This window comes from Capsicum annuum, chromosome 6 (genome assembly GCF_002878395.1).
Source record: "Capsicum annuum cultivar UCD-10X-F1 chromosome 6, UCD10Xv1.1, whole genome shotgun sequence".
NCBI classification, from domain to species: Eukaryota; Viridiplantae; Streptophyta; class Magnoliopsida; order Solanales; family Solanaceae; genus Capsicum; species Capsicum annuum.
In genome coordinates, this window is record NC_061116.1 from 46,665,337 (window position 1) to 46,678,057 (window position 12,721).

At 30.2% G+C, this 12,721-nt stretch overlaps 1 long non-coding RNA gene across 7 annotated transcripts; it reads left to right on the plus strand.

The window, feature by feature from the left end:
• Positions 1–5,649: 5,649 nt before the first annotated feature.
• LOC107854312 lies at positions 5,650–10,306 on the plus strand. 7 transcript variants are annotated; one of them, XR_007056405.1, is made up of 5 exons: positions 5,735–5,954; positions 6,744–6,848; positions 7,025–7,093; positions 7,251–7,443; positions 10,191–10,306. It is a non-coding gene; the product is annotated as an uncharacterized LOC107854312 (long non-coding RNA). The 7 variants fall into 7 exon arrangements; XR_007056404.1 differs by lacking the exon at positions 10,191–10,306 and adding an exon at positions 8,918–9,232; XR_007056403.1 differs by lacking the exon at positions 10,191–10,306 and adding an exon at positions 8,309–8,544.
• The last annotated feature ends 2,415 nt before the right edge of the window (positions 10,307–12,721 follow it).

Below are 12,721 nucleotides of genomic sequence, written 5' to 3' on the forward strand. Positions count from 1 at the left end.
TTGATGGACTTTATCCCCTTAAACGTTGGTGTGGCATAGGGTGGCTACACCCTCTCTGCGAGTAGGGATGAAAATATTGAAAAATCAGCTCCCAAATAAACTGTTTTTCAACCGTTAATATATAATGGTTTTGCAGGATAGTCAAAACTGTGTATAAACTTTGTAGTTTGATCTTTCTTCGGATCTTGAGCATAACGAGAACTTAGTATATCAGAATATCCTTTTTATAATATACAATCATTTATTTCTTCTATTTGTGTATTTCTTGTTGTTTCAACTTCAAAATGAAAATTTTACCCAATTTTCCTTTTTTAATATTTTTTTCTTTGAATCAACGAGTATTTGTTCCAACTATTTGTTTCAACAGTATCTTTTTTTTTTTTCTAGGACAACTTTTCTTATATAATACTACAAGAGACAATTGAGGAGCTTCATGTGGGGTCCTCATTGCCGACATTCACTTGATTGTTTGTGATTTTATTATATTATTTTTAATTAATTATTATATATTATTTATGTATTAAAAAATTAATAATATTTAATTAAAAATATAAAATAAATATTTATGACATGTCTATTTTCATTGTTTCAACAGTAATTTTATTATGTCACTCCTAGTTAATTATTATAAGTTGTTTAACTATTAAAACTTAATAAAAAACATAAAATAGAGATAAAATGATAAATTAACTCTTAATGTTTTAAATTAACTTAACGTCTTATATGATAACTACTTAAATTTTTTTCATAAGTATTTTTTATAACAATTTTGTTATATAACGTCTAATTAGTTATTATGAGTTACTTAATACATATCTACTTCGTTACTTCACTCGTGATATTTGACTGACTGTCGAAATTATATTAGTGTCACTCAAATTGAAATAGAAAAAAATATTATAAATCACAATAATAAAAAACTTAAATTATTTTTAATATATAATTGACTATCAATGCCACAAAAGTTTGAACAAGGAGAAAGTATTACAAATTACAATAGCTAACGACTTAAAATAGTAAATACAGTGCCAAAAAGTATTACAAATTAAAATAGCTAATAACTTAAAAATATCTATAAAAAATAATTAATTATTTAAATTTTATTTGTGTCACATAAATTGAGACCCAAAAATACGTAAAAAATACTATCAACCATAATAATTAACAACTTTAAAAATTTAAAAGATATAACATATTTATTTATCGGAATCTCGAAATCATATCAGTAGCACTTAAATGGGAATAGAAAAAAAAGTATTATAAATTACAACAATTAAAATCTAAATTATTTTTAAAACATAATTGACTATCAATGTCACAAAAGTTTGGACAAAGAGAGTAACATATATTAATTGAAAATTACATAAAAAAATATTATAAATTATAATAGTTAACAAATTAGAATATCTAAAAAAATTGTAATATATTTTAAAAAATACGTTAAAAAAATACTATAAATCACAATAATTAACTAGTTAAAAAATTTAAATGATATAGTATATTTGGTTGATTGTCAAAATTATATCATTGTCACTTAAATTGGAATAACAGAAAAAGTATTATAAATCCTAATAATTAAAAACTAACATTATTTTAAAAAGAGAAAATACTCAATTACCCCCTGAACTATACCCAAAAGGGTTATGTCACACCTCAACTTAAAAGGGATCATATTACCCTTGAACTAATTAAAAGTGGATTTTTCATCCCCTTAATGTCTATGTGGAACATATGTGGCACACACGTGTGTCTACGTGGACACTTCAGTGTGTTGTGCTACGTAAGTGTTACGTATGTGTCACATAGGCACTAAGGGGATAAAAAATTTATTTTTAATTAGTTCAGGGGGTAATAGGACCCCTTTTAAATTGAGGTGTGGCATAGCCCTTTTGGGTATAGTTCAAGGGGGTAATTGGGTATTATCTTTTTTAAAAATGTAATTGACTATCAATGCCATAAAAATTTGGACAAGAAAAGTAACATATATTTTTGAAAATTACATAAAAATTATTATAAATTACAATAGTTAACAACTTAAAATATCTACAAATATAATAGAAGAAAAAGTATTACAAATCACAGTAATTAAAACCTTTATTTTTTAAATATAATTGACTATTAATGCCACAAAAGTTTGAACAAAAAGAATAACATATATTATTTGAAAATTACATAAAAAATATTATAAATTACAACATTTAACATCTTAAAATATCTAAAAAAAAATTGTTATATATTCCAAAAAAATACGTAAAAAATACTATAGATCACAATAATTAATAACTTAAAAATTTTAAAAGATATAAAATATTTGATTGAATCTTGAAATTATACCAGTGCCTATTAAATTGAAATAGTTAAAAATATAATTGACTATTAATGTCGCAAAAGTTTGGATAAAGACAGTAACATGTATTATTTGAAAATTACATAAAAAGTTTTATAAATTACAATAGTTAATAACTTAAAATATCTACAAAAAATGAATCTGTTATATACTTCAAAGAAAAGACGTAAAAAAAAAACTATAAATCACAATAATTAACAATTTAAAATTTTTTTTAAAGATATAAAATATTTGATTGACTTTCAAAATTATTTGATATAACATGTTTGATTGGATCTCAAAATTATTGATATAACATGTTTGATTGATTGGCGAAATTAATTGTGCACTTTGATGAAAACTTCAAACGAGGCAACTTGTTATATATTTTTTCCTTTTACAACAACAATATCATTACAAATCCTCCTAATTATCTTCATTATTTTCATCTTTCTCACTATCGGCCCCGTGCTCATCATGGGTATATCCCACTAATATAGTATATAAAAAAGATGGCTCAAACTCAACCATTTAGCCGAATAAATTAAAAAAAATTATCCGTTTCTATTGTTTTATTAAAATATGATTTACTCAAATTGTTGGGTATATTAACTACTTCATATGCTTATGTAGTAAGATTTAAAAGTAGTAAGTTTAGTTTAAAAGCTCGTATGTCAATAATAAATGTGGTACGACTTCATTTAAAGAATCAATTTTAAAGTTAAAAATAAGAATAAATCTTTTTCTAAAAAAGTAAAATGATAAAGATTTTAGTGGGCATCATACCACTAAATTATAAGGAATATAGTGATATACCTTAGATTCAATCTCACATTTGATGATTGAACTTATTTTGATAAATATTATTTGATAAATATTCGGCATCTATTAATTTCTTTCATAGTTATATCAAATTGTTTGATTTATATGATAAGGTTCTTAATTAGGTTTTAGAACTTGACAACATGGAGATCATGATAATGAAAGAGTCATGTTTCTTAAACTTAATCTAAATTTGTTTTTGTTGGTAGGATTACAAATTAGAATAATAGTGATCCGATTAGATTAATATTTATGTGGTAGTCTTTATAAGATAAAGATTAGTTGATCTCATTAACTAAATCACAGACTTAAGGTGATTTCACTTTCTATTTCACTTTCTTAAGGTGGATCTTCTTCCAAAAGAAACTGATCATAATTGTGTTGGTGAATGAGTTATGGAGGCCACAATGAAGAAGAAACTTAAGTAAGTTTGAGGTGTATTACATATCATTTATATATTTGACTCATACGAAGCAATGCAAGTTATAGCTTCAACTTGAATCAGCTGGCGTGCTTCTTTTGAGATCCTAATTGTCAGTTAGTTATCTATAACCAGTATTGCTTTTGTATGATCCTTTTGGAGATCATGTTCACTTTGTAGTAATATGATTATCTCCTCCCGTTTAGTAATATTCAACTAGTGATTATAGTTAAGGTAAATTTCATGTCAAACTTCTGATCCCTAGAACAAAAGATCACATAAAAATTTAAAACAACATGCTCCTTTGTGTAGTGTTCTGAGTGTTCATTTAACAAGTTCAAAGTCATTGGTTGAAATTGTCGGGCTGGTCTCAAAATTCGAAAAAAAAAAAGGTTGGTATCTTCTACATGAAGATGTAAGATTACAATTATCCATTTTGGATAAAACGCTTCGATTTTGTATGTCTACTATTTGAAAATTTGAATTTTCATTTCTACATATTCATGCACTTTCTTCTTAAAGTTATTTGAATACTTACCAACTTTAACTTGCACTGAAAGGCAATGAATTACTATCAGGAGTTCCTTATATCTGAGTAGGATGTTTCATAGTACATATGCTAATCAATATTCCATTCTCTCAGAATCTCATTAAGCATCCCCAAAGGAAAAAAATCATACCGCATATTCCTTGTTTGCATTTGACATGGTAGTCATTTAATCATATGAAGTGCCAGTGTACCACTTATCACTTGAGATATTATTTTCCTGCAACAGAATTGCATAGTGCTCTTAGTTAAATGCTTTAACTTAAGCTCATTTTGTCAATGCTATATTCTAGTGCTGTCAAATTATTCTAAACGTATATCATATTTTTTAAACCTTCACTATTTCATTTTAGCACATGTTGAATCCTCAACATTAGTTGTCATATCATGTAAGAATTTGATTAAATTTTATTTTTGTTGTGGAATCTTGAGATATAAAATTCATGAGTCATGGTAGGATGCTAAACTTAACCTTGAGAGGTGCAATCTAAGTTGTTCTAGGTTGCAAAAACGTTCACCCTCAGGTAAGTATTTCATCTTGATTTAGCAGTGAATCATTTTTTATGCTTTCTGAATACTACACTACTCTGGGAGTTAACATGTATGTTTACCGATGTGTTTAAAGTAAATTTATGACTTTTGCAACTTCATGACATTATATAGTTTGAGAAGTATGCTAAAGTATACCCTGCTTTTCATTTGGTAAATCCTAAATGACTTTCTTGCTTTGTCATAGTTTCAGTTTGATGATTAATTCTTTTGCTTGTTGTTACCTTGTGACTAGGTTACCTTAACCTGGTTATTTGGTCAGTATTCAACATCTGGTAGAGAATTGATTCTTGGCCTGAACTTGTGCTTGAACTGAAATTTGTTAGTAGCCAATTCGATTTGATTAGTGGTCCACAACCTTATAAGAATAAGTTTCTAATCAGTTGAACCAGTATCGTTATATTGAACTCGGATGCAACTTTTTACTGCATGTGTTTTTGTCAGGCGGAATTTGTGATCTTGAAGTTTGCCTCTGCTTACTTGTTCTATCATCTATATTCTAACCTTTAAGTTGTGAGTTATCATATGTCATTAGAGGGGTCTCAGTTTACCTTCTCTATTTTTTTTTTTATTATAGTTTGTCAGCTCTTCTTGTGGCTAACTAGAGAATCAATCTTGTTTTAATTATTCCTTGCATATTTAGATGGTTGCCTTTTGAAATTCATGACATAGCTGTACGGAATGCAATTTCAGTACCAACTGCAACTATATGAATTTACATTTTCAGCTTTGGCGCTTTTGATAGTAAAAATTATCATATCAATGTAATACTTTTAGAGTAAGCCTCATCAATGTAACAATGTACTCTTTGTTCCACATAATATGAAGTATAATGTTATACATGTAACTATAACGTAACATGACTTAGTATTTCACTTACTAATACTACTTTCCTCGCCATTAAAAATTCATCTGTGCATTATACGGGCTCGGGCCATCTAATATATATATATATATATATATATGTATATATATTACTACTATATAGAACCATGAGCCAAGGGACGACCAAGGACAATGCTGTAAATATGCCCATTTTCAAGGGTAAAATGGTAAAATTATTTCCCTTCCAGATCTTTCCCGTTATCTCTCTCTTCGCAGTCATACAACTTCCTCCCCTTTCACCTTCACTACTATCATGTGAAAATGCAGCAGAAGCTGGTGAATCATAACACAAAAATATCTTCTTAGTCATTGCTCTTTACGCTTTTCTTCTACACCATTGTTAAGGCTTATTCCAATCTTGTGTTGATGCATTTTGTGAACTTCATCAATTTTTGCTTGCTCTGGTATTCCTTCTTTGCTTATTCCTCAATTTTATCTTCTGGGGTTCTTCTTTCTTGGACAAATTGGCGAACTTTATTGTGTAATTGTCAATTCTTGTAAAAAAAAAAAAAACTTTTTGGTGCTAAAGCTGGATTCCTGCTGTTTATTTAGGCCGTGTTTTCACCTTCAATTTTTTTTCCAACAACAATTTTTCAAATTCATCCATTTCACTCTCCAGACAACATTAATCGCCTCAAAAACCACACGTGTAAAAGCTACAATGACAACAAAAGTCTAGAATGTTTCTCTTTCAAACACCCTTTTGGTGTTTCTGAAAATAAAGAATACCCAATTGGGTGTTATAGAGAAACTGAAATAGTTAGTCAGAAAAGTAAATTGTTTCCCTTTTGTGTCGGGTATGCTTTTTGTTAAAATTGTTTCAAATTATATGTCATCTTTAGTTTTGATAAGCCTCTTATCTGGTTTTTTGGGTTAACTTTTGGGTTTTACTTGAGATTTTTGATTCTAATGGAAGAAAGAAGACCCGAATCGCGAATTTTACTTGAGTTTTTTTTTAATTCTAATGAAAGAAGAAGTTTCAATTCGAGTCCTCTCTTCCTAATAGAAGAAGAATACGATTAGATTGGTTACTTGGGACATCTGTCCACCCCGATTTTTAGTGCACGAAGAAGACCCAATTTGATTTTTTGATTTCTAGGATCTGTAGTGATCTTATATTTAGCACTTCTTTCTTTGTTATATTATAAGATTTGTACTATGATACCATCTTAATTTCATATCATGTGTCTCAGGTAAAGATTAAAGTTGATGATGATGTTGATAGGCTGTTGTTATCAATTTAAGGCCGTAAGCATTTCATCTGTAGAGTTCACGATATTTATAAATTAAATGTTGTGGTAATTTTTTCCTACCTAGATTTTGTTCTAGTTGTTGCTACTATTAAGTTTTTCCTCTGCATATGGATTCTTTGTTCTCAAGAATCAAATTTTCTCTCTGCTTTGGTGAGATGGCTGATTATATTGTTTCAAGTTCAATATTTAATACTAAAGCGTCATTCTTTGGCTTTACCAAGGAAGAAGTCGGGATTCTTGATTCATATACGACTTACCTGTATTTTGCAAGATGAGAAGATATTTACAAGGTATGAGTTCTTTCTGCTAAGCATGTATTCAGTAAAATCTTTTAATGTTTCGATCATCGTAAATTGTGGATTGATTATTTGATTTTAACACAATGCTACTTATTCTTCGTTTATGATTTTGTCCAAATATTGATTTTTCTTTTTTGATTGTGTGTAGGGGGCTATATTTCTAGCATTTGGTATAATAGAGGAGTACATCCTGAAGAAAGTTAAAATGAAGTAATATGGTCTCACAATGTTGCTTACTGAAGATGAAGGTGTCAAGACCTTCATTTCCAACTTGACTGCCCAACTCGCTGATAAGTTTTGAAACTCTGTCAAAGTGGTTGATTGGTTCAGATCATATTTAGGTATTGTTTTGCTTCCGTGATTTTACTTTTGATCATATTCACTTCCTAATTCAAGTCGTTATAGTCCCAAGTTTTTCCTCAGTTTCAGTTGATTGTTATATTTTTGATGTTATTAACACTTTACGCTTGCTTTTGTATTTCTCTTGTGATTACGTGCATTAGTTTCATATTATGCAGTCTTCAGTCAATCAACTCAGCCTTTAGTTTGTTTTAAAGCTGTAATAAAAGTATATATAATAGGGTGAATGTCCAAAATTTCACATTAGTTGGGTTGAAAGAACAAGCGACCATTGTCTCTATTCTAATCTCCAACAACCACACAAGTTCTCTTTCAAAATCCCGATTAAAATTTATTCTACATAGAGTTTTCCGTTTGTAACTCCGGCTCGATCAAGGTTCGATAAATCTTTTGAAGTATATTTGAGAATTTTTGAAGTTTCCTTGCTTTTACTGTAGCTATTAAAGGTTCAATTTTTCACTAAGAGGTCATTTAATTGGGAGATAAGTTTTCCCAATATTAGTTCATGCAGGGATTAGTTGGGGGTGGAATAGAATAACACTACAATTCAAAATAGCTAATCTCCGGGTGAGTTATCCCATGCATTTATCCTAAGTAAACATGAGATAAGCTTATCTTAGAATTAATTCTATGATTAGTTATTCATTTATCCCTTGTACTAAACGAGCCCTAAAGGAGTTCATATTTAATAAGTAGTAATTTGCTTGAGGAGCACATAACATTGTGTCGATTAATGTTACTAATTTACTAATTTACTTAGCTTAGCCATAGTTCTATGTATTTTTGGTGTTCAACATGGGAACTCAGCTTCAACCAAGAGTTATAGGCATTCCCTGACACATACAGATACTGCATGAAGCCAACCACTGCTGGCTTTGGGGAGGGTATGTGAGTACATCAGAGGTCCAGGTTGATCGGCAAATGGGCTCCTGGTCTCTTTACTGCTTATGGTGATTCCTATATAGTAATTTATTGTATGATGCCTGGGAAGTGTATTGTGCATTGGATTAAATCTCTGTACGTATACTGAAACAATATATTTCAACTACTACTTATTCGATATATGCAGTATTTTAGAATAATTACTCGTTTCATTTCAAATTAGGTGTACAATTTTAGTTTGCGAAAATCAAAAAGAAGGGGTGATAGTAATAATATATATAAAGGGCCACATAGACAGACCCCCCATTACATTATTATTAAGTTTTACATCCATGCATGCAACGGAACAAAGTCCCTGCATTTATTATACATACATAGAGTAGATCTAGGCATAACATGACAATCATGCTTCTGCTGCCATTCCAATTTTATCACCCAGTTTGAACACAAAGTGCATGGGGTACTCTGAGCGAACCAAACGACGATATCCATTTTGACGGACGAAGCCAATGTCTTGGCAATAAGTAGTGCCTTCGAGACAGAACACTAACTTATACTTTCTATTTGCTGTAGGCTTAAAGTTTGAAAGTCCAATACCAAATCAAGAGGGAAAATATAATTGCCTAAAAGTGTTTCTTGTTCCGTTGATTGTGGGTTGAGATTTTTGAGAAAATTTTAAACTCAATATTCATAATCTAATTTGTTCTCAAGTTTCATTAATCAAGGAGTTGATAGCAGAGATCGATCTCGATGTGGATATGCATAGAGTCTTTGTACTATCGAAGAAATTCTGAGCTACGACTATCTGTATCAGTTTTTTCTTAAAATCTAATCTGTAGATGTTAATAAATTTTAAATGCAAATAAATCTGTCTAGAATTGCTTCTTATCTTTCATTGCATGTTACGAACACCCTGTAACCCCAAGGGGCTCATATATGTTGTTGAAGTATTTCTTTAACTAAAAATTACATAAATACACAACTTATGTTTTCAATATTACAAAAAATCTTAATTCCTTAAACATATTACAAAAATTCCACATATACACAGAATACTATGTATATGTCGGCTATGTTATGTATATTAATAGTGAGAGAAAGTAAAGTAATTAAAAAAAAGAGAGTGTAATTAATTTTAAAAGGTTGGTATTTATGTTATTTATACTTTCTTTAATCCACTAAAAGAAATAGAGATTTTTTACGCCATAATGAGGATATATGGTAATTAGTGAAAATATTATTTAGATAAAAGTCTGTCTTTATGATACATGTAGTAGATATGTTCTAGCATTATTATTTTTACTTTTGTAATTTTAATTTCTCAGTATGTACGATTTATTATTACACGAAATACTTGATGTCAATAAGTTTGTGTGACCGAATCAGGATGATTGGTATATAAATTTGAGAATTGTTCTCATGCATGAAAACTTAGTTGATGAGATTGATAAGCTTAATAAAACAATCTCATCTTAGGATGATGCTAGGGCATAAGAATTTATCATAAATACTTTGAAAAATGTCTTCTTGCCAAGTGCATCTTTCTTGCTTCTATAAGTTTTGGACATCAGAGAAAACGTTAGGATTTAAATTCAAAATAAGTTATTGAACGTCTTTAGAATATGTTTAATTAATGTAAGGTACACAAAGCAGAATACAAAATCCTAGTTATCTAAAATTTTACGTGAATTCAAATTGTCTGAATTATTCAATTGAGCATATGTCAATTATAGGCATAGTATTATTGAATAACCTGAGAAGTTGGGTTGCAAATTGAGAAAAATAGTTTCTCAAAATTTGATTTTTCTCACTATCCGAATTTGAAATAGAATGTTTTCAATGATAGAAGCAATGGCACTAGAAGAGAAATCGCAAGGAGTTCCTTACAACTCTACAGGACAAGAAACAAGGTACTACTTGAATGAAATTATTTTTAGGCAAAATAGCTCGGTGGATCCTTGTACTTGGGCCGATTTGTAAAATGGATATTTTTACTTATACATTTATCATGTGAACCCTTCAACTCAATAAAATAGAATATTTTAAATCCTTTGACCGTTGATCAAGACTATGTGGCATCAAAATAGTTGAGTAGGACGAAACGCGTGCAGGCACGCGCTTGAGGCGCGAGTGAGGGTCATTTTTTGGTCAATTTTATATTAAAATAGTTAAAATTTTAAAAAAGTTCTCCCACCCCCCTTACCCCACTCCCCAGCTCCATTCCTCTACCCTTTTCCCCTGTCTCCCACCCCCAGCCCCTTTCCCCACCCCCGCACCAGACCCTTTCCCCGTCCCTCCACCTTACCCGCACCCCACACCAGCGTCCCCCACCCCCTTTCCTCCGTCCCCGCACCCACCTCACCAGTTCCCCTACTTCAATGTTACTTCCTTCCTTGTCCCAACCCACAATCTTCAAAATCCACAACAATCCTTCAAACCCATAACCCTCAAATTCCACCAAAACCAAGCTTCAAATCACAGCAAGAATATAAATCCCATAACCTGACAACAAGAAGTAGAAAATGACAATGAAATCCTTGTTGAACGTGTAGAACGACGACTGATGGCGGGGAGGAGTCAACTGCCTTACAGGCCAAGACCTAACTATTCTCTCTTCTTCTTCTTCATCTTTCAAATCCTTCCACCTTTCTCAACCTTCCCATAACTTTCACTCCAAAAATATCTATTCTTCTACCCCTAATAATCATAATAATAAGCATAACACCAATAAGACAAGCTCAAGAAATTGCGACAAAACCATTTACGCAGACATTGATGATATTCAGAATTTACCATCTTTAATTGGAACTTGTCCTTTCTTGTGGAATATCAAAGGAAGGAAGAAGAAGAAGAAGTTGAAGGAAGAATAGGCGGAGGGAGAAATTAGTCATTTTTAATCATACTAATTACTATCTAACTAGAAATTTGCAAATTGCAGTGGGAGAATATGATTTTAGAAATTAAAGAAAAAAAAACTGAAGAGATGAGAGTATGATTTTAGCAAATTGTAGTGGGGATGTTCAAAATAGAGGTGAGATGATAGAAGGGAAAATGGGTGGGGTAGGGGGAGGGGGGAGGAGGGAGGGGGAGGTTCTTTTTCTTAAACAAATTATTTTCTATCTTTAATTGAAAAATGACGTGGAATCTACGTGGAGGTTGATGTGGCAGCTAGTGTGTTACACACATCAGAAAAGGGTTCAAAATATTTATTTTTGTTGAGTTCAAGGGTCCAGATTGCAAATGTATAGGTAGAAGTATCCACTTTACAAACCGGCCCAAGTACAAGAGTCCACCGAGCTATTTTGTCTTATTTTTATGATTTATTTAATCATTGTTGATTCTTAAATATGGGTATTAGATATCAACACCAATTATAAGATCTACAATATTTTGAAAGAGTTCAAGATAAATATAAAGTTAAATAAAAGAAGTTACTATATAAGTTTAAAATGGTACAAGAGTTGCAACATTAGTTGTATGATGAGTTTCTCTTGTAATGCCTACAAGCAAAATACTTATGCAAGAAAATTGTTATTATGTTCTTAAATTTATTTCGAACATAATTTCAGTTTTATGTTAGACAAGTAAGGTGGTTGCATTACTCTTAATAATTTCATTCACTATTTTCATAGTGATAAAATTATATGTGAATAGCGATTTTCAACATGGTGTTTATGTCTTACCTAATGTGAATGCTATTTCGATTATGCATGTTTCAAGTCTTAAGAGAAAAAGAGATGATCAAGTAAGTCATATAAACCTTAGTATAGTATGCTTTGTTATGTTGTAGAGAAGAGATTATACAAGAGAAGTTACATTGACAAATATGATTAAATATGATTATGAATCATATTTTACTTGTGAAACCTTATCTCAAAACAATAAAGACCAAATCTCCATTTATTGAAATTGGAGAAAGAGCTTTTGAATTATTTGAACTAGTTCATATAATATTTGTTAGTCCATAAGAATTTAAGCTAAATGTAAATATTCTTAATTTATCACCTTCATTGATGATATATGAGTTGTGTCTCTTATGAAACACAAATCTAAATCTCTTGAATTTTTCAAGAAAATTTCATAATAAAGTAGAAAATAAACTTGTGGACATATCAAGATACTAAAATTTGATGAATTTGAAGAATATGATGATTTACTAAATATCTTAAAGAGAATGAGATGCTCTCTCAACGAACACCTTCAACACCACCACAACATATTAGTGTATATGAGAGAAGAAAATCAAATCAAATCAAATTAGATACAATGAGAGTCTGATTGAGTTAATTGATCTTTCGATAAACTTATGAAAATATTTTTTAAAAGCAGTAATAGACTTAAATAGTAAAGTACTCACTAAGTCAGTCTCTCTAATAC